The sequence below is a fragment of the Drosophila suzukii genome, unplaced genomic scaffold (genome assembly GCF_043229965.1).
Source record: "Drosophila suzukii unplaced genomic scaffold, CBGP_Dsuzu_IsoJpt1.0 scf_4, whole genome shotgun sequence".
Classification (NCBI taxonomy): domain Eukaryota; kingdom Metazoa; phylum Arthropoda; class Insecta; order Diptera; family Drosophilidae; genus Drosophila; species Drosophila suzukii.
This window is the reverse complement of record NW_027255927.1, coordinates 4457928-4479026: the sequence shown is the minus strand read 5'-3', so window position 1 is coordinate 4479026 and position 21099 is coordinate 4457928.

Here is a 21099-nt window from a genome sequence, read left to right as displayed (position 1 = left end):
ACTGCATACAAATAGTGGCGTAATTTGGCCAGTGCCCAAACTATAGCTAATAGCTCCCTTTCATTGGTAGCGTAGTTAACTTCCCTGTCCTTCAAGGTCCTAGAGATCATTGTTATGGGTCTCCCTTCTTGGGATAGGACTGCGCCAATGCCGTACGCTGAGGCATCCGTCGTTAGATCAAACGCCTTTTGGTAGTCGGGGTATCTGAGGATGACATCCTCGGAAGCCAGAATGTTACGCAGTTTTTGGAAAGCCTGCCGTTGGGGCTCGTTGAACTGCACCTGGATGTTCCTGGATCTGTGTCTACTGACACTTCCAAGTTCCCCTTTCAAAATATCAGTGATCGGCCGAGCTATGGACGCAAAATCTTTTATGAAGCATCTATAATAGCTGGCCAAGCCAAGGAATGACCTGACCTCGAATATGTTCTTAGGCTCTGGGAATTCCTGAATGGCTTTTATTTTCTCTGGGTCTGTGGTAGCCCCGTTATTGGTGACTATGAACCCTAAAAAGCTGACGCTTTTCTTGAAAAATCGTGACTTTTCTGTTGATACCCTCATATTTGCATCGTGTAGGCTCTTGAGAACCCAATCCACGTGCCGGATGTGGGAGTTTTCGTCCTCCGAAAAGACGATAACATCATCAACATAGACATAGCAAAATTTGCCAATCTGCTCTCGCAGTATGTCATCAATTGTTCTTTGGAAAATGCTGGCTGCATTTTTTAATCCAAATGGCATTCTACGAAACTCGTACTTTCCTCCGTTAACGGAAAAGGAAGTTTTTTCACGGTCGCATTCTGCCAGCGTGATCTGATGATATCCGGACTTCAAGTCCAGCGTTGTAAAATACTTGGCCTTGCCTAAGTTTCCTAATATCATCGAGATGTTCGGCATGGGGTATCGATCGGGTATTGTTTTCTCGTTTAGTTTGCGAAAATCCAATACCAAACGCATTTTTCGCCTGCCAGTTTCGTCGGTGCCCTTTTTGTCTACAACCCATATTGGGTTATTGTATGGGGATTTCGACTTTTGGATGATGCCATTTTTAAGCAGATCTTGGATTTCGCCATTTACAAAATCAGCTGCCCCCATTGGATATGGGTAAAGTTTGGCATAAATGGGCGTCTCATCAATGGTTCTGATGGTGGCAACCACCGACGTGTTGTAGGACAAGGCCTCATTGGGGTCTGCGAAGGTTTTTTTCCTGTCGCTGAGCATTTTTAAAAATGCTTTTCTGACCAAAGGTGGTGCATCTGAGCAGTCCACCTCAGTAAAATTTACATCGGGACATGTATGAAAGTCGATGCTCTCTACTTCCGTGCCCCATTTGAGCTGACCGGAGGCCAAACAAAGTGACACCCCTGCCTGTTTTAAAAGGTCAAGTCCGATGATTCCATCGAAAGAGGACAAATCTGGTAAAAGGAAGAATGTGGCTTTTAAGTTGAAAATTGACACGAAGCATTTCTTCGTGATATTGGTGACTCCATGGATCGAATGAGCTTTGAATGGAGCTTCTACCGGGCGGACACCTTTCAAACCTTCATATGGTCGGATGAAATTTTTGGACGCGCCCGTATCAACTAGAAATCTCATGTCAATCCCCGCTACTCTTCGTCTGATGACGGGTAGCAGGGATCTTCCCCTAAAAAATTTATGGCATCCGAGTCGTACTCGTTGATAGCGTCATCATCGATTTCTTGTGCCGCGCTAGAGGCCGCTGCGGTGTACGTGTCACCAGTTTTGTCAGCGCTCTGGGCAATGTGGTTTACTCTTTGCCTTTTTTGTGGGTTGGTTTTATCGGACGCCGCCGGCTTCCTGTTCTGGTATGCCGGGGCTTGTGATGGTTTAAGCATTCTAGCCAATGATGGATCCACTTCCATGGGTTCTGGAGTGTCTCCCTGGTGCCTCTCGCTGCGTAGAGCAGGGTGCACCTGTGCCCTGTGCTGCTTAGTGAAATGGGGATTTTTACCGCCACTATATTGGGAATTAGCCTGAGCGGTGGCCTGCTGACGCTCTTGCGCCTTAGGAAATTGTTTTTTCTCCCTATCCTCCTGGCTTTTTGCAAATGACGACGCAAAGGTGTACCTATCATGGTTCGCCTCGACCTCTTGAGCCAAGGCAAGTGCTGATGGCATGTCCTTGGGCTTCGCCGCGAAGAGGACGTCAGTGAGGCTGCGTTTTAACCCAGAGATAAATACGCGAAGGGCATCATCCCGGAATTTTTCGCATAAAACTTGTGCAGCGGAGGCTTCATATGTCATGGTCGCCTTGTTGGTGAGGAGGGTGAGCTTCCTTTCAACCTCATCATAATATTGTAGAAGCGAGAGACTCCCCTGTCTGAGGGTGCCCATCTCCTGCTCTATGACATGCATTGTCCGCTTGTCACTATAAGTAAAGTCGAGTCGATTTATAATCGCTTCGAAATTAAGCACTGTGCCAAATGAGGATAGCACTGCATCGGCCGTGCCCCTTATTTTGCTCCTAATTATAATAACTGCCTGATAATGGCGTGAACTTCCTACGAAATCTTTAAAAATATAGTATGCGCCTACTGCCGCCTGCCGCCAGGAGACGTATGTTTCCTGGGCACCCGAAAATTCGGGCAGGCATTTGACGGCGTCCAGTGGCTCATTACAAATGACGGCGTTATTAATGTCTATGGGTGCATAAACTTTAATCTGAGGAGTTACTGTTGGGGCGGGTGCGACCTGCATCGCCGCCACCTGGTTGGCTAGTTGCTGGATAGTCTGGCGCAATTCATTTTCCCTGCGCTGGCTGTCCTGTAGGGCATGGTTGACGGCAGCCTCTACTACCGCCTTTATTTGGTCTGGGTTAAATGGCATGTTTCTGTCTGAGGGAGTGCCGACGCTTACACTTTTCGGTGTAGAAGTTCTTGCCGGCCCTTCGGTCTCGGATTCAGAGTCACTGGGGACCTGCTTGCTGTTCCTATATTGTTGGAATGGGTTGCTCATATGGAGCTGTGCAAGCTAAATCGGCCCAGCGATTTAATGCATGCTCAAGCGGTCTTGCCCACGGATATGGCGAGGGGGCCGCGGGGGCTGAGATGCCGCTCGGTAACAATGGACGAGAGCTCGTTGGAAAACTGAGCTGTTGCCTTGCCAAGCAGTGACAAGGGGAAGGGGATCGCGGGGACTGGGTCTCCGCTATGGCAAACGAAAATATAAACAACAAAAATTGACACAGTAAAGATTCGTGGTGGCTAAGCTGCCGTTCTGAAAGACAAAGAAGCGAAGCTAAACAAAGTCGGAACACAAACGTCGCGGTGTCAAGTTCGAGTGTCGTAGTGGAGTGGGTAAGCGATGGAAACAAAAACAAACCCAAGACTGTTGCGAAGCTAACACAAAGAATTTCGGTGTAAGCAAAAAGACGACTACATATAAGGGGTAAATTAAATGCACAAATTTAAATGAGACAGTATCCGTCGCCAATAAAAATATATCAATAAATGCACAATTAATAAATTTATTTCCCGGCGGCGCCTTTGCGTCCAGGCTGGGTATTAAATATTAAATATGTAAACATATGTAAATACATCAATTATGTAATCTGGTAGTTATATTGGCAATAATATTCGGCACCGAGATATTTATTGAAAGAATTTTAAAAAATGCAAACAATGAAAAACACAAATAATGTCACTTGTGATTACAGCAATAAAATTGTCAACCAATTAGTGAGTATGTTTATTTGACACAAATTTATAGAAGCGGAGCCGCAGAAAATATTCTGGCCGCGGTTTATTTCCATTTATCAAAAGTTACACAATGCAGATGAAGAAGGGTATGAATTGAATTGCTCACTTACATAATCCCTCCTATACCGCTGTGGGTACTTTTACGTTGAGCGCCAATTAAATAATTAATTAATCCGTGTGCCGGCTGGCCGTCCGTCTGTAGAGGGGGTGAAGCTGGCTGGCAGAACGTCTGTAGCAGGAGGTCGGTTGACCGTAGTTGTAGCTGGTAATATCAGCCGCTGTGTGTGTTGTAGTTGGCCGGTTGGCCTGCGTCATCAACAGTAAATATATGACGATTAGGTTGAGAGGGTAACTGCCCTCTTTTAGCCCGCTGGCCTAGAGACTCAGACTGGGTGTAATTTCAATAAATCAAATACGGCGATGGCCGGAGTCTCAATTCGTGAGCGTTAGCTCTTTATTCTTTCAAATCAAAATGAGAACTAAACTTAAAGCTAACATAAAAAGGGACTCATAGCGGCCACTCCAATGGGTAGTGCTTGCCGGCTATGCACGGGCTTCCGGCCAGACGCTGTGTCAGCAATTTGGCCGGAGCGAGCTTTCGGACGATCGGTCATTGCCGTCGCCCGGTTAACTTACTTAGTTAACTTATATATATACCCAATATAATATTTTCCAAAGCCCAGGATCCGGAGCGCCGAGATCTCATCGTCTGTCTGAACACGATTCCTTTCTTATAAACAACATATAAATATTCGTGCAGTATCCTTTAACTTCTAGACTGCTATCACTTTTTCAGCGCCGAGTATCAGCCTTGTAGTTGTATGTGCGATTGCAAGGGCTTTCTGAGCGAAGTTTGTAGTCGTGAATAGTCAGCGTTTTGGTGATGTGTGCACCTTATTAGGTGGTCAACTCGATACCCTCCGCTTATAAAAATAATTGACAATTAAATTAATTTTAAATGGATTAGCCAATACTCATCCACGGTGCACACCGATATATTACTCAATAAATTTATAATGTGAAGAACTTTAACAAGGGAGGTGTGCTGACACGAGAAGTGGAGTAGGTTAAGAACAATTACATAACTTTCGACGGACAACCTGGACAATAGGAGATCGTATTGCACGGCCCGCGACGATCCATTTGGCACACGAATGGGACACAGCCCGATCTTATTGCGATTAAGTGACAGCTAAGCTTGTGGGACAGTGTGGACTGACGAACTTTACGGACTAATATTAATTTCCGGGTACTTTGGGAGGGAAGAGGCTTACCAAGATCCCACGATCCAAACATGTCCTACTGAATGTTACTAAAGAGTCGGCAGAAATAATTCATCAAGGCAAGGAAGCATTATTCCCATATTTCAATCGAAAGTTTGCCTTCAAGATCAATACAAATTTGCTTTGCCTGCACACAGATGCGAGTCGTGTAATCCAGTAACTCTTTAAGCGCACATTCTGAAGTTGTTACTCGAAGGAGATTGGGGCATCATTCAATTCGTGCAGTTAGCTAGACAACATGTTCATTCATGCAGCATGTGCAAGAGCCACAATGCTGCTCTACCAAAAGAGTACCAAAGGTAGTAGTTCATATCGACTTCGCCAGCCCAGTATTTGACTCTATGTGGCTTATCTGTGTAGACGCCTTCTGGCAGCCGCCAACATGATCGCTGCGTTATCATCGATTTTCGCCATCGAAGTATACACAAAAACCATGGTCAGTGACAACGGTCCGCAGCCCACGGCTGACGCCTTTGAGGAATTCCCAAGGAAAATCTCATGCAGATTTAATCCATGATCGTCCAGACCGTACCGTACTAAGTCAACTTTTCGAGCAGCCTTTCGAGGCCAAGCATTCAGTTACCAAGAGCATCCTGAATCAAATGGTCCACACTATTAACTATTCAAGGGAAGAAAAGTAGATTGAAGGCGTAACCGACCATTCAATTGAAAAAATGCTCCTCATCGTTTACACTACAAATGGCTATGTCAAGCGCCATATCAATCAGTTGAAACCGTATTTTTCAGCAAGAAGCTCCATCGATAACCTCCAAAGTTTTGGTGTGTCCCTGAAATCCCACAATCAGCTTCTAGTCAACCAACACAACGACAAGATCCACCGGAAAATCCGCCTGCTGTCAGCAACGTGATTCTGAACCTGAACCGCCTCAGAGCTCCACATCCTCTACCCAGCGACCAACCAGCACGACTGTCATCCGGCATATTTGTGCGCCAAAGTCGTGTTCGCCAGAAGGTAAATTGTTTCAAGGCCAAAGCTCACATCTGTTCTTGCATTCCTCCATTCTATATACTTCTTCTTTTAACATTTAAGAAAATCTGGCACCTCTGTAAGTTTCGCATTGAAAGATTTGTCAATCGGTAGGTTGATTATGCCTTCAATCCACTTTTCTCGCCTTTAATTGTATCGGTTGTAGACCATTTGATTCGGGACGTACTTGGTCCCCGAATGCTTGGCCTCGACAGGCTTCTCGAAAAGTTGACTTAGTACGGTACGGACTGGACCTGTAAGAAGCACGATATTTGGTTACTACTACTCGGACTTGTGTACAGTCGACGATATTTTTTTTGACTGAAAATTTTGAAAGCCGAACGAAACGCTCTGCTAGTCCACAAAGGCGTCAGCGGTAAGCTGTGGACCGTTGTCGCTGACCATGGGTTTTGGGTATCCATTGATGGTAGTGCAGCGATCGTGTTGGCGGTTGTAGTGGACGATATTTGAACTACAAATGGAAACTGCTAGGATGCGTCTACACAGATTAGGCACATAGATTCGAATACTGCGCCGGCGAATTTGATGTAAATTCGATCCTACGCTGTTGGTGCTGCAGGCCAACTTCGTTTTTTTTTTTGGTGAAGCAGGCTTGTATCTCTTGCACACGATGCATGACTGAACCAGGTTTTTAATGTCTTCATGAATTGTAGGCCACAATGCTTCAGTGTCCTTTGTGTAACAGGCTTAGAATTTGAAGAGTTACTGGAATTACTTCACGACTAGCATCTGTGTGTAGGCAAAGCAAATTTTTGTTACCGTGGGGGCAAACTTCGATTGAAGTATGGTTTTTCTGGCGAGCCTTCAATAACAAACGGGAGGCCATGTTTGAGAAGATTATCCTTTTCGACTTGGTTGCGAAGGGTCTCAGAATTGATCGGAGGCGACAGTTCCATTACGGTGTGACAAGCTTCTTCTTCTCTGTCGAAAGCCAAATCCGTGCCCACAGTAAGATGTGATAGATCATCTGCGTTGCCATGAGCAGATGTGGATCGTTATTTGATTTCAAAGTTATAGGATATGAGAATGATGGCCCAGCGCTGTAGCCTATTTTACGTCATTAAAGGAAGATGCTTGCTTGGATTAAAAATTGTTACCAGCGACTTGTAATCCGTTATGACGGTTAACTTTATCCTTATAAGTATTGGTAGAAACGTCTAACTCCGAATAAGATAAAAAGTCCTTTTTTGACTTGGCTATATTTTATCTGATGTTTGCCAAGCGTTTTGGGTGCAAAAACAATAGGTCTTTCCTTGCCATCTGGTTGGATATGCGGACTATACCAATATTAGAAGATGATGTCGCCAGAACCAATGGCAGATTTTCATCAAATTGAGATAGCTGCGTCGCATTGATGATATGAGACTTGTTGTTGTTGCGGACCAAAAAAGACGCAACAGCTTAACAGTCTCAAAGCCTGAGTTGTCTGGAAGAATCCCTTGTGCGCTGAATCGTCGTCCTAAATATTAAATATATTTATTTATTTATTGAAGTGTTTTTGCCGTGAATAATGTTTAGTCGTAAGAACTTAGTGTTAGGATGTGTGGTACTAAGAACCTCGAACCATACTATCATGTTTACTGCATCAAATGAAATTTAAGTTAAATTAAGTTTGAGGGCACCTAAGGGAATGTAGCGCAGCCGTTGTTTAAGGGTGAAGTTTAATGACACTTCACAGGTAGGGTGGGTATAGAAGGAGGCCATTAGCATCTGGGCCTCCATCTTCGATAGGTACACTCTCTTCCCAATCTTAGCCATTGGGTTAAAATTCGTATCGTTATCGTATCTCTATCAACTGCTTTTCGTTCTGTAACACTCTTGTTTCCTCTTAACACAAACCATCTCCCTGGGCAGGCCGGTCAAAACGTTGGCAGAGGTGTTATGGTGGACAACGCTCATGGGACAAGCTCAATGCCTGATCAGGCATCTGCCGTTTGACAACCGAGCTTTCCGAAAATATTTCACGCCACACATATTTTTGTAAAATTTTAGTTTCAGTTTTTGTTTCATTTTTGACATGGATTTGATAAAACTCTGGATAAAATCGGAGCCATACCAGCAGAAATGTTATACTCTTGTTACATGTTTTTCTATCAGTTCGGTCATACTCGAATATTATAACTCAAAACATTCAATTTTGATTATTTGATACTTCGGAGTTATAGATCTGATTTATGGTCGGTTCTTTACCAGGTTTTCAGTTTTCAAGGAACATCTTCTATCCAATTAAAATCTACAATTTTCCTAGCTGAATAGATTCGCCTAGTTTTTCTTTTGATTGGTTAGACCACAAAATAATATTTTAATAATTGAATCCGCGAATCAGCATATCGTATATTTACCTTTTCTCTTTTTACATTCACATATAATATTTAAATTTATACGTTCCCTATTTCGAATCCTTTTGAATCATCCGCTCCAAAGTATTATTCTCTGAGTTTAGTTCGTTGTTTAGTTTAGTCTTAAGTCCTTTAAGAATGCCGGTTAGGCACAGGAACGAGAAACTAGTTTCTCTAGGAGATGATGACTATGGCTATGGAGTAGTTTTCGATTTGGATTTAATTGAAGCTGCTTCTAAACATTGTTTTGCTTTTCTACAAAACTAGCTACACGACTACAATACTAGTCCGACTTGTTCTCAACCATGTTCTCAATCCCAGTCTCGGTCTAATCCAAATTCCGGTATGGAAAATCGAATGATTGCCAGATCTATGTCTCGTAACGCAGATAACCAGAACAATATAATCATCTCTTAGAATTCTAAATCAATTCCCAGCCAGACAATAGACAAACCAATAACTCAGATACAACAGAAGAACAATTTCAACAAAGTCTTGCAAATCAAATGCGAGCATTTCAAACAAACATCTTAGAGTACCGAGAGTATTTCAAGTAACCATGACATCACAGACAATGTGATTCAGATGTTAAGCCAATTGAATAGGTCTACGTTTGTTGATAACAGTACGCAGCACAAATTACGCAACAATTCAGGACAAGTCGATTTCCAGAACAATCAGGGTCAAAACAGTCAGCGAGTTAGGAACTCTTTAGATAGTCCTGACAAAATTTTAAACGTGTTTTCCAACTGGCAAATATAGTTAAGTGGTTCCTGACAGATCGCAGTTGAGGACTTTATACAACGCGTAAACTATCTTACTACACAAAGCTTAAACGGAAATTTTGATTTGTTGTCGCAGCTTGCAAATTTTCTATTTGCAGGTCCTGCTTTATCTTTTTACTGGCGTGTTCATAGGTAGATGATATGAGCTGACGTGTATTGTGCAGGCGTCTAAAGGAGAGACACTCGGATCAGAGATCAGACCGCGACATCAAAAGCGCTATACGTCGTCGTAAGCAGGGTTCAAAATTATAATAGCAAGCGAAGTGCGTCACAAAACTTGAGTAATTGCATGTTGACACCCCTTCTTTGGAAAATTTGCGTAAGGCGTGACACCGACACGAAGAAATGTCTGCGCAATTAGGCCTACAGACAAATTCATATGTTGAAACTGCGATGAAACAGGTCACAGGTACCACGATTGCCTAAAACCTCACCGTTTTTTGTGTTACGGTTGTGGCATAACCGAGGTAATTAGCCTCGGATAAACTAAGTACTCTGGATGTTGCGGTAACGGTAAATTAACCTGATTTGTCTACTCCTTAACCTGACGTACCAACAACTAAAGCTTCTAAGCCACATCACTTGTGCTTGCAAGAGTGTACTAAACAAAGACTCAAAATTTTAAATTGCGTTTCCATTGTCGCTTACAAACGTCGTTCTACCTTGCGTATTCTCAAAATCTGGATGCGCAAAAGAGCTTTTATCAGTTGGATAGTTTCAAGTTGAAACTTTCAACTAACATTCACAAAAAGAATGACATTCGGCCTTTCACAATTGTACAGATATTCGGACTCAAATTTTCAGCTCTCTTAGACAGCGGAGCCAACAAAAGTGTCAGTGGTGGACAGTTTGCCCAACAAATAATATTCGACAAGCCGTATAACAAATTCAAAAGCTTAGTACGTACAGAGGACGGTCAAATTCAATCCGTGGCTAGCACAATCTCTATCTTCTCGACGTACAACTCTATAGATTCAAACCTACACGCAGCTAAATAACGTCTTAATTCGATATCTTATATTAATTGCATCGCGAAAGGTATCTCCCTCTATCTAGCTCTCTCACGCAGCTAAATAATGTCTTAATTCGATATCTTATATTAATTGCATCGCGAAAGGTATCTCCCTCTATCTAGCTCTCTCATTTTTGTGTACTTGCATTCTTGGGCCCAGCATTCGGCTGGCTGTCCCTTTGAGAAATCAGTACGAATTCTGATCTGGACATTAAACGCATTCTTGTCTCGCCTGCTGTACTTTAAATTTCGTATTTTTATACCCGTTACTCGTAGAGTAAAAGGGTATACTAGATTCGTCGGAAAGTATGTAACAGGCAGAAGGAAGCGTTTCCGACCCCATAAAGTATATATATTCTTGATCAGGATCACTAGCCGAGTCGATCTAGCCATGTCCGTCTGTCCGTCTGTCCGGATGAACGCTGAGATCTCGGAAACTATGGGAGCTAGGCTATTGAGATTTGGCGTGCAGATTCCTGAGCTTCTTACGCAGCGCAAGTTTGTTTCAGCACAGTGCCACGCCCACTCTAACGCCCACAAACCGCCCAAAACTGTGGCTCCTACAGTTTTGATGCTAGAATAAAAATGTTAACTGAAATGTATTGTTCTCATCAATACCTATCGATTGACTCAAAAAAAGTTTGCCACGCCCACTTTAACGCCCACAAACCGCGAAAACCTGTGAAAAAAATTTTAACTGAAATGTATTGGTCTCGTCGATACCTATCGATTGATCCAAAAAAAATTTGTCTATTTATTGACTTTTTCGTTCTTGCGGCTGCGGTGCATTGGCGGAGCAACAAATCATAAGTCTTTAAATGCAGCGAGCGATATAAATAAGTAGCAGTTCGTGACTGCGGAAATTTGCATATAAGGCGCAAAATCAACTATACATAGGAGCGTACATAGCCAAGTAACGGGCTGTTATTCCCTCGACGGCTTTGCGCTCATCTTCCCGCTGGAACAGAATTTCGGGTATTTCGTCTGCTGGGTTTGTTGTTGTTATTGTAGCCATGCCTACGGGAACTTTTGGAGATGTTACCGCTGATGCAAACAGGGGAATATTTTTAAAGCGCAAGGAAACTTCTTTATTTAATAGTTTAGTGTATTCCATATCACGTGCGGCGTTTACTTCATGCGACGAGTCCGGTCTTCATGTGAGGTTGGAGTTCTTTGACGAGCTTCAAGCGTCATTTCAAAAGGTTCTCGGTGAACTCGAAGAATTGGATTTCGAGGAAATTCAAAGTGATTTATGTGAAAAATTTGATGACATTCTCGTAATTCTGAAGTCATCGGTTCGATCCGAAATTTCAAAGCGCGCCCCACAGCTTCTTCGCACTGAAATTTTGCTGACGGCATCACTCCGGGAGTTTTCGGCACCCAGCAGCGTCAGGCTCGACATGGGGCAGCAATGCTGCCCCCACCAGTTGGTCTGCTGCAGCATTTACGATCATGCCTGAGGGACGCAGCGTTGGAAACTATTCGCTCATTGGAAATTTCGGAAGGCAACTGCGCAATTGCTTTGGACTTGCCGCAATATTGATTTGATAATCGACGTCTGGGTTTTCAGGCACACATTACTGAGATCCTGGGACTAAAGGCGGTGCATAGTGGTTCTGTCTCGATACTTCGGGAGCTGTCAGATAAATTCAACGCTGATATTCGCGCTTTCGAAGGACTGGGCACGACGGAACGAATCCCAGGATGCCTCATAGTTCAAGTCCTGTTCCAGAAGTTGGATGCCTTCGTCAACATAATTCAAACGTGGGAGTCAATGGCATCATTTCTGGAGCAGCGATGCAGGACGTTGGAGACTATGGATTTCGCCATGGAAAACTATGCGCCGTTCAATCAGGTGGGAAGTAACAGAATGCTCAATGCGCGTAGATCAGCATTTGTTGCCTCGAGTTCTAACCCTTGGATTTGTATATTCTGTAATGATGCGGGGCGTTCCATTTCTTATTGCCAGAATTTTAAAACACTGTCTCCTGCGAAAAGGCTTCAAGAAACGAAACGGCTTGGTCTTTGCATAAACTGTCTTAAGGTTGGACATCAAGTTAGGCAATGCAACTACAGGAATTGTCGTGCATGCGGATCTAAGCACCACAAACTGATTCATCTGCTAAACTTAGCTTCCTTTCCTTCACAAGAAGGAGCACAGCTTCAAGAAGCACTTCCCTCTGCCTCACCCTCTGCACTGCCATCCACTTCGACTGCTCTTATTGCACAGAAGTTTAGTATTGACATTGCGCTCTTAGCAACGGCTAAGTTCCCTGTCGAGCTCTACTCGATTCGGGCTCCCAACTGCATCTAATAACGTCCCGATTCGCAAATCTTCAGCATCTGTAACTGGAATAGGAGAATCCAGTTTTGTGACAGATGGTCACTCGGTCAATATTGAGATTCAGTCCCAAACTTCCGAATACTCAGCCAACATTACCGCGGTGATTTCTTCGAACATAACAGAGCGACAGCCTAGCTTCAACGTCGACATCGGCAACTGGAACATACCTAAAAATATACAGGTAGCTGACCCAAGGTTTTATGCTCCCCAGCGGGTTGACCTTTTAACCGGAGCCAGCCTCTTTTTCAAGATGTTGTGCGTCGGCCAAATCAAACTCCCACCTGGACTACTCATAATTCAAAAGACGCGTCTGGGTTGGGTTGTTTCTGGAGGTTATGGCCCTTCCAATGGCTCGTCCTTAATGTCGTCTCAAGATGTACGTTTCGCTAGTAGAGAGAATAGTTTCGATCGGTTAGATGATCTTCTTCGACGATTTTGGGAAGTAGAAAGCTGCGCCGAGCCAATATTACGCGCTACATTTCCTAAGACACATCGTTCGTTTGCCAGCTGGTGACTATTCTGTTCGGCTGCCTGCCAAGCTCAAACTAGATCTCTTGGGAGAGTCCTACCAGCAAGCTTATCGAAGATTTTTGCCCCTAGAGAGAAAGTTCAATCGCCAGCAAGCCTTGAAGGCTCAATATGCAGCGTTCATAAAGGAATACCTCGATCTAGGACATATGTCATCAGTATGTGCCGCTGACATCGGATAGTGCCGATACTTCTTACCTCATCATTGCGTCATAAAGGAAGATAGCTCCACTACAAAGCTTCGCGTAGTTTTCGATGGATCGGCGGCCACTTCCTCAGGCTATTCTCTCAACGATGTGGGTGGATGATTTTTTTATGTGGATGATTTGATATCTGGAGCCAAATCCAAGGAAGAGGCAGTCATCATTATGGATCAGGCATTAAAACTTCTAGCCAAGGGAAAATTTAAGCTTAGAAAATGGTGCTCAAATGTGTCAGCTGTTTTGGATGAAGACAAGGATAAGGAATCTTATTTGAAGTTTGACCAGTTTCTGACCAACTATTGTTTTCCTTTTCCGTCTTACAGTCATCATCAAGCCCCTGGAGGCGATCTGTCCTGTCTGCAATAGCGCGATTTTACGATCCTCTCGGGTTGGTTTGACCTCTGATCACAAAATCGAAAATTTTCCTTCAACAGCTGTGCAAGGACAAGTTATCCTGGGATGAAAGCCTTCCTGAGTCACAGAATACGGAATGGATTGCTATATGCACGAGTTTCCTCGGCTGCTTAAGTCTCTAAGCTCTAAGAGTGAGATTCATGGATTTTGTGATGCCAGCATAGAAGCATATGGTGCTTGTGTCTACATCGTTTGCAACGGCCGATCTCAATTACGTTGCTCAAAGTCAAGGGTAGCCCCCTTGAAATCACTCACTGTGCGCAAGCTGGAACGGAGTGGGACTGATCTCCTGTCTAGGCTCATCTTGGAAGTGGCTGGGACGAGTGCATTTGAGGGAAAGTTTAACTGCTGGAGAGACTCTGCTGTTGTGCTTTCATAGATCCGAGACGAGCCGTCCAGACTCAATATTTTTGTAGCGAGCCGAGTAGCTGCCATTCAAGAGCAAACTGAGTCAGTGGAGTGGCGATATGTTCCAACTTCTTTTAATCCAGCTGACACTCTCTCCCGATGTGCTTTCCTGCTGAGCTCAACGGGTCTCCTCTCTGGGCTCATGGACCAAAATTTCTTTGTGGCCTCAAAGTTGACTGGCCGACCCCAATCATTGCTGAAAAGCCACCGCTTGAGGTTCGCCGGAGGATTCTACTAATAAAATCTCCATACGAAGACATAGTGGCCAGTTCAAAATTTGCCAATTCCTTTGCTGCCCTTCACAGAATTTTCGGATAAGTTTAGTAATCGTATCCGTCACCCTACGCTCACGGTGTCTGACCTTCAGGCGGTACTCTCCTGTTGCTTTGTATTGTTCAGCGCTCACATTTATGGGGTGACATCAAATCATTGCAATCAAAGGGATTGGTTCACTTCTCCAGCTCGCTCGTATCTCTTTCGCCATTCATTGATCAATTTGGGTTTCTTATAGTGGATGGCCGGCTAATTATTTTACCACGGAGTCATTCGGCCACTATTGCCATTCTTGCTCACTTTCATGAACGGCATAATTCGATCCCAGTATTGGCCTATTGGGGGAGGAAGACGGTGATGAAAGCGGTAAACAAATGTATTAGATGCTTTCGAATGAAGCCTCGAGTAGTGGAGCATATAGTAGCGGATCTCCCAAAGGAACGACTTGATGGATCTCAAGCATTCAAAGTCACTGGCATTGACTTTTGCGGGCCATTTCTCTACAAGTCATGCTACGTTTGTGTCTTCATTTGTTTCGACACAAAGGCTATTCATTTGGAGTTGATCAAGGATCTCTCTACAATATTGTTTCTACATGGCTTCAAACGATTTATATGCACTAGAAGAAGGCCGCGGCAGATTTGGTCTGATAATGCACCAACTTTGTTGGCGCTCGCAATAAGCTGCTCGAAGTAAGGCGCCTATTCCTCTGCAGTGATCATCAGAGAGCTACATTGGACTTTTGCCTATTGATTTGTGTTTCATTCCTCCTAGGTCGCCACACTTTGGCGGTCTTTGGAAAACGGCTGTGAAGATCGCTAAGCATCATTTCTACCTCGCTGTTGGCACTGCTGTTTTAGCTTTTGAGGAGTTGCGGACCCTGGTGTGTCACATTTCGGCGGTTGTTAGTTCATGACCATTAGTCTCGATTTCAGAAAACCCCGCTGATCTGGATGTATTAACCCCAGCACATTTTTTGAATGGTGGTTCGCCTCCCTCTCGTAGAGCCGGATGTGACCATTCTTAGCTTCAATCGCTTGGATGAATGGCAACGCGCGGCTTACTTGCAGCAGATCTTTTGGCCCCGATGGAAGGAAGAATACTTAACACTACTGCAGCAGCGCTCCAAGTGGCGCACCCCAAAACCTGGACTGTTTGTCGATGACTTAGTTCTGGTCAAGGACGAAAACTTGCCTCCCATGATGTGGCCCTCGCCAGAGTGATCGAGCTTCTGTTCGGTGGAGATGGTGTTTCTCGAGTTGCCGTTCTGAAGACAGCATCAGGAGTGACAAAGCGAGCAGTAATCAAGCTGTGTCTGCTACCCCTTAAGGATGATGTTGAAACCCAGGCTTTCAACGGGGGGAGTATGTCGGGTCACGCAGCCGTAGCTGCTAATTAACGTCTTAATTCGATCTCTTAAATTAATTACATCGCGAAAGGTATCTATCTCTATCTAGCTCTCTCATTTTTGTGTACTTGCATTCTTGGGCCTAGCATTCCGCTGGCTGTCCCTTTGTAAAATCAGTACGAATTCTGATCTCTACTTTAAACGCATTCTCGTCTCGCCTGCTGTACTCTCTTTCGCTAATAAATTGTTAACAAGCATAAAGCAACCCGAAATTTCGTATTTTAATTTTGCAATGACTAACAAAAAGCTTATTAGTTCAACAGCCGCCTTAACATTATTTAGGTATTTGGCCATTGGGCCGCTTTCTCCGTTTGACCGTGATCCACGTGCTTGATCTTATAGTTCTATAAGTCTCGCTTAGGATTGTCACGTAAGTATGTAATTGTGAGGAGATCCTGGGACACTTTGCAGTGACTAAACCTTAGCATCTAATTTTTTTAGCCGGGCATTCAAGGGTGCCAGACGAGTGGTTTGTTGGGCGATCCTATGTTCTGCGATTGGATATGTATCGAGCTATGTTATTGAAAGCTACTTTGAGTTTCTGTGGAGTGGTGGCATCACACTATGCAGAAAGTTCAATACATAATTTAAGCTCGGTTATCAGAAATAAAATGTTTTGTTATGAGTAAATACCTTAACATACCGTAAGTTTTGCCAACTGCTGTGTTAACATGAACAGAACATGATAACTTAGAATTTAAGGTTTTTCCCAGGTTGTTGACAGTTGATACAAATTGATTGGGGCAGTTAAAGATCTTTATAAGTGGAAGACTCTATGCTAAAATGTCCTTTTTGTAAGTCATTAAACCTTTCAATTTATTCGGATTTAGTCCCAAACGATTCCGTCTGAAAATTCCGCGATCTTGGTTAGTTCGATATTACACAGACCAACGCACTCAAGAACACAGTTTAATGGTCGACTCAACTATAGTTGAACATCGACAGCATACATGTGGATATTACACAACGATACACAACAAAAGCGCAAGTTAAGGAGAAACTTTGTCAATCAATAATCAATCAATGTCCTGGAAGACATGAACGGCAAAGAGCTTGATAAATTCCATGCCAAGAACATCTGGTAGTCCCTCCTGACTCCATTTTCAGCCCTTATTGTTAGTCACAGGGACTAAAAATCAAAACTGTGGTTGAGAGAGTCAGTATTTTTTCGGCTACGTTGGAATTTCTAGGAATTTTGTGGATCAGTACGACCCAATACAATAATATTCCTAAAATTGGTGGTAAGATAATTGGGACGGAATGTTGACAATATCTAACCGCAATTTCCGGAAAATAGCAGTAACCAGCGACCACGTGCGAATTCTTGAAATTGTCGGAAGTATTTAGAGTCCTCCCTCTGCGCACTCCAAGAAGCAGGTGTCGTGGTTAAATAGGTTAATAGCGGAACATAAATTCCGAAAGAATATTTCATCAGTGCTACGCCTGGATCACACGTTTCTTCAGCGTCCAATAAGAATCTGCATAAAAGATTCCCATAGCACCCACCGCGTGAGGTGGATCTGTCATCCTTGCCAAGCCTGGATTTGTTTCATCAGCCACAAGCTGCCCCAAGGATCGCCGGCGTTACCCCGCGTGATGTTTCAAGTTGGAGCTCGGCAGAATATCTCACCGGCGCCGATTCGGAGCAAACCCCGTAAGACCGCGCAAGCACGACCCGCATCTAAATTGAAGGGTGGAGTCTAATGAGACTTCACAGGTATAAAAGGAGGCAATTAGCATCTGGGCCTCCACTATCCTCCTGTCTGACCCATGTTTCTCTGTCTACCGCTGTTAGTTCTGTGAGACTTTGGTCCCCTCTTAACACAAACCCACACCCATCTCCCTGAGCATACCGGTCAAAACGAAGACAGAGTGGGGAAGGTGGACAACGATCATAGAGTGGGTTCGGTACAGCCTCATTGCTACTGACATCAGCGCTTATATTAAAATTGATTTCTTCTTACTCTACTATCATTATCGATCCAGATCTCCCAATCTCTGCCCATGAGTAAGTCGAAAGGAAGTATGGCATAAAATACAATGTGAATGCGTTCATAAGTGCGTAGGTAAATATACTTACACTTAGCAGATATGTGACCCATTGGGCTATAATTTAAGCTAGTTAGTCCTTTGGGCTAATCCTCTTCTTTCGTGCAAACAGACTGAGAAGAGGCCCTTTCTTGCTGCAGTGCTTGCACCGTTTTCATATTTTCCAGAGACCTGAATAGTTCTGAACAAGTTTGTTGGTTCATAGCTACATAGCTTTAATAATGTAAGAATTCATAGATGGCTCATCGATGTATGCTCGTCATCCGATTGCCATCATAATGTAGAAATATTCGAGTAATTCGATGAGTTTTCTGTCATGTCGCCTTAACATCATGAACATGTGTTGGGTTCACCACGCTTAGACAATCTTTTAAATGGGCGCTGTAAGTACAGTCTGTGCATCTAACCATTCCTTGGCGACACCTCTAATTTTATGCTTTGCAGTATTGTCCCATCATTCGTAAACGCTTTGCAACTGCTAGGTTTTGCTTATAAACTGTTGTGAGGTTACTTTGCCTCTAACTAACATACTCGGGCAACACACCAATCACATCATTGATGATTTATTTAATTTTTTTATTGGCCGACATCCTTAGTGGTACAAATATAAAACTAATTACTACAGCTCTAGTCACAACGATATAATGTGTTAATTGTTGGCAAAATTCCAAATTTCACTTAAACTTAAAATTTATATAACAAATTTATTGGAATATATTTGACATCAACTAATTATACCCGTTATTCTTAGAGTAAAAGGGTATACTAGATTCGTCGGAAAGTTTGTAACAGGCAGAAGGAAGCGTTTCCGACCCCATAAAGTATATATATTCTTGATCAGGATCACTAGCCGAGTCGATCTAGCCATGTCCGTCTGTCCGTCTGTCTGTAATCCGGATGAACGCTGAGATCTCGGAAACTATAAGACCTAGGCTATTGAGACTTGGCGTGCAGATTCCTGAGCTTCTTACGCAAGTTTGTTTCAGCAGAGTGCCACGCCCACTCTAACGCCCACAAACCGCTCAAAACTGTTTTGATGCTAGAATAAAAATTTTAACTCAAATGCATTATTCTTATTAATACCTGTCGATTGACCCAAAAAAAATGTTTGCCACGCCCACTTTTACGCCCACAAACCGCATAAACCTGTGACGCCCACAATTTGCTTGCTAGATATAAAATATTAACTGAAATGTATTGGTCTCGTCAATACCTATCGATTGATCCAAAAAAAAATTTACCACGCCCACTCTACCGCCCATAACGCTTCAATCTGTCTACCGCCGGTAGGTGGCGCATTTTAATCTCGCTTTGCTGCTTGCATATCTCCATTTCCCTGTGGTCATTTTAGCTGAGTAACGGGTATCTGATAGTCGAGGTACTCGACGATAGCGTTCTACCTTGTTTTTTACATGTTACCGCCCTTACGCGTACCCACACTAGGTGAATTTATTTATTATTTAATATTTCCAGCCGTGGATTTGATTAAATGCTCTTCTCTTAGCCCTTGATCGCGACAACAAATAGGGCAATTTTGGCCTTCCTGTCGATCTGCGCCTATTTATGCAAGCCTCAGTGTGGGATGTAAGCCAAGTTGAGTTCTATCTTTTTAAATGATTCAAATCTATAACAAAAAGCTTCGCCTTGTTTTTTTAAAACATCCTCATAAGCATCTGAACCAGTTATCGGAGATCTGTCAAATATTGCCTGCTTTGTCTCTCCAGAACTCAAAATAGTAAACAATTTTGTATTGGCCAACCTGAGGTTATGACCTAAAAAGGTAAATTGCGCAAAAGTGCACTTTAGGATTACATTTATATGAACAAGAACCGAACTACCGACAATACAGTGTAAATATCAAGGTGAAACTTGGTGGAACTCACTTTATATCTCTATTTAAAAATCGTTTTTATTGTAAATTTGTACACTAAAGCGACTATTAAAAACACTCAATTACAGGGACAACACAAACAAATCCAACTTGAGACGACCACAAACATATAGTACAAACCGCTTTCTTTCGATGCCACTACAACTTGTTTAATAAAAACTTAGTTTGGTGCCTTATTTTTATAATTTTAAACCGACTTTTTTTTCGCAAAGTAGCTTACGTGCGCCCGTGACACCGAACAGCTGTTTTAACAGCCGACATTTTAACAGATCGTGACTCTGTTAAAATTACAGATACGTAACATTGAAGTTTGATGTTTTCCCAACACTTTGACGTCATTAGATTTTAATTTTAGCGACTTTCGACAAATGGATTCTTGGACACAAAAAGTGGTCAGCCAGCCTATGGTGCATTGTTAGTGCTCTTTTATATGAATTTTCGAGTCTGAACTTTGATTCTTTGGCATAATCATCTTTATTATATAAAGGTTTAATATTATCATTACTGTTAAATGAAATGATTATTTTGGGAGATTTACTAAAAACAAGCTCGAATGGACAGTGATTGTGTACCATCGAGGGTGTAGTGTTAAAACAATATGTAAAGTATATCAAAAATAGGGCAGTACGGTTGGCAACGTCAAAGGAGGAAGACATGTGCCGCACGCTCACAAGCTAACAAGATTTCTTTATAATTTGTGTTCTTTATATATTTCATTAAATTCCTTGTCAATAAATACTTTATAACCATCCTGAACGAGCGCAGAGGTATTTTTGACAAGTATAAAAGCCAAACAATCTGTTTTACCTATTCGTTAAACGTTCTGTGGCTTCTTTCTATTGTACCTAAGGTCTGGTGGTGGTGTGCAGTAGATGTTTTGTTTTCAATATTTAGATATTTACATAAATCTTTGGTTACTGAATTCTTGTGTTCTGTTCCCATGTCCGTAATGAATGTATTCATTGGACCGTTCTTTAGAATAAAAGATTCGAATATTGGGATGGCAACAAGGTATTTTGTTAAGTCACAAATTAGTGTAACTGCATATTCATTTTCTCGTTCTGCTTTAGGTAACGGACCGATCGTATTCACTAACACTCTATCATATGCCTTGAAAGGTGTTTATGTAATAGTCAAGGGAGTTTTTGTATGTTTTGTTGTTTTGGCCTGTTGACATTTAATACATTTTTTGTCGTGCAACGTCACGCGTCATATTTTTCAAATAGTAATGTCTTTTTATTTTCGTTAGCGTTTTTGTAATGCCTGTATGTCCCCTTGTATTGGATCATTATGTAGTCTAGACAGCTTCTTTTTCTTTTTTATTGTTTATTGTGGTCACCGGCTTGAGTAGCGATACTATTACATTCATTAATTATTGAAATAATTTCAAAGATTTTCTCGCTCGGTGCCATCTTAAGTTGGCTAATCTTATTTAT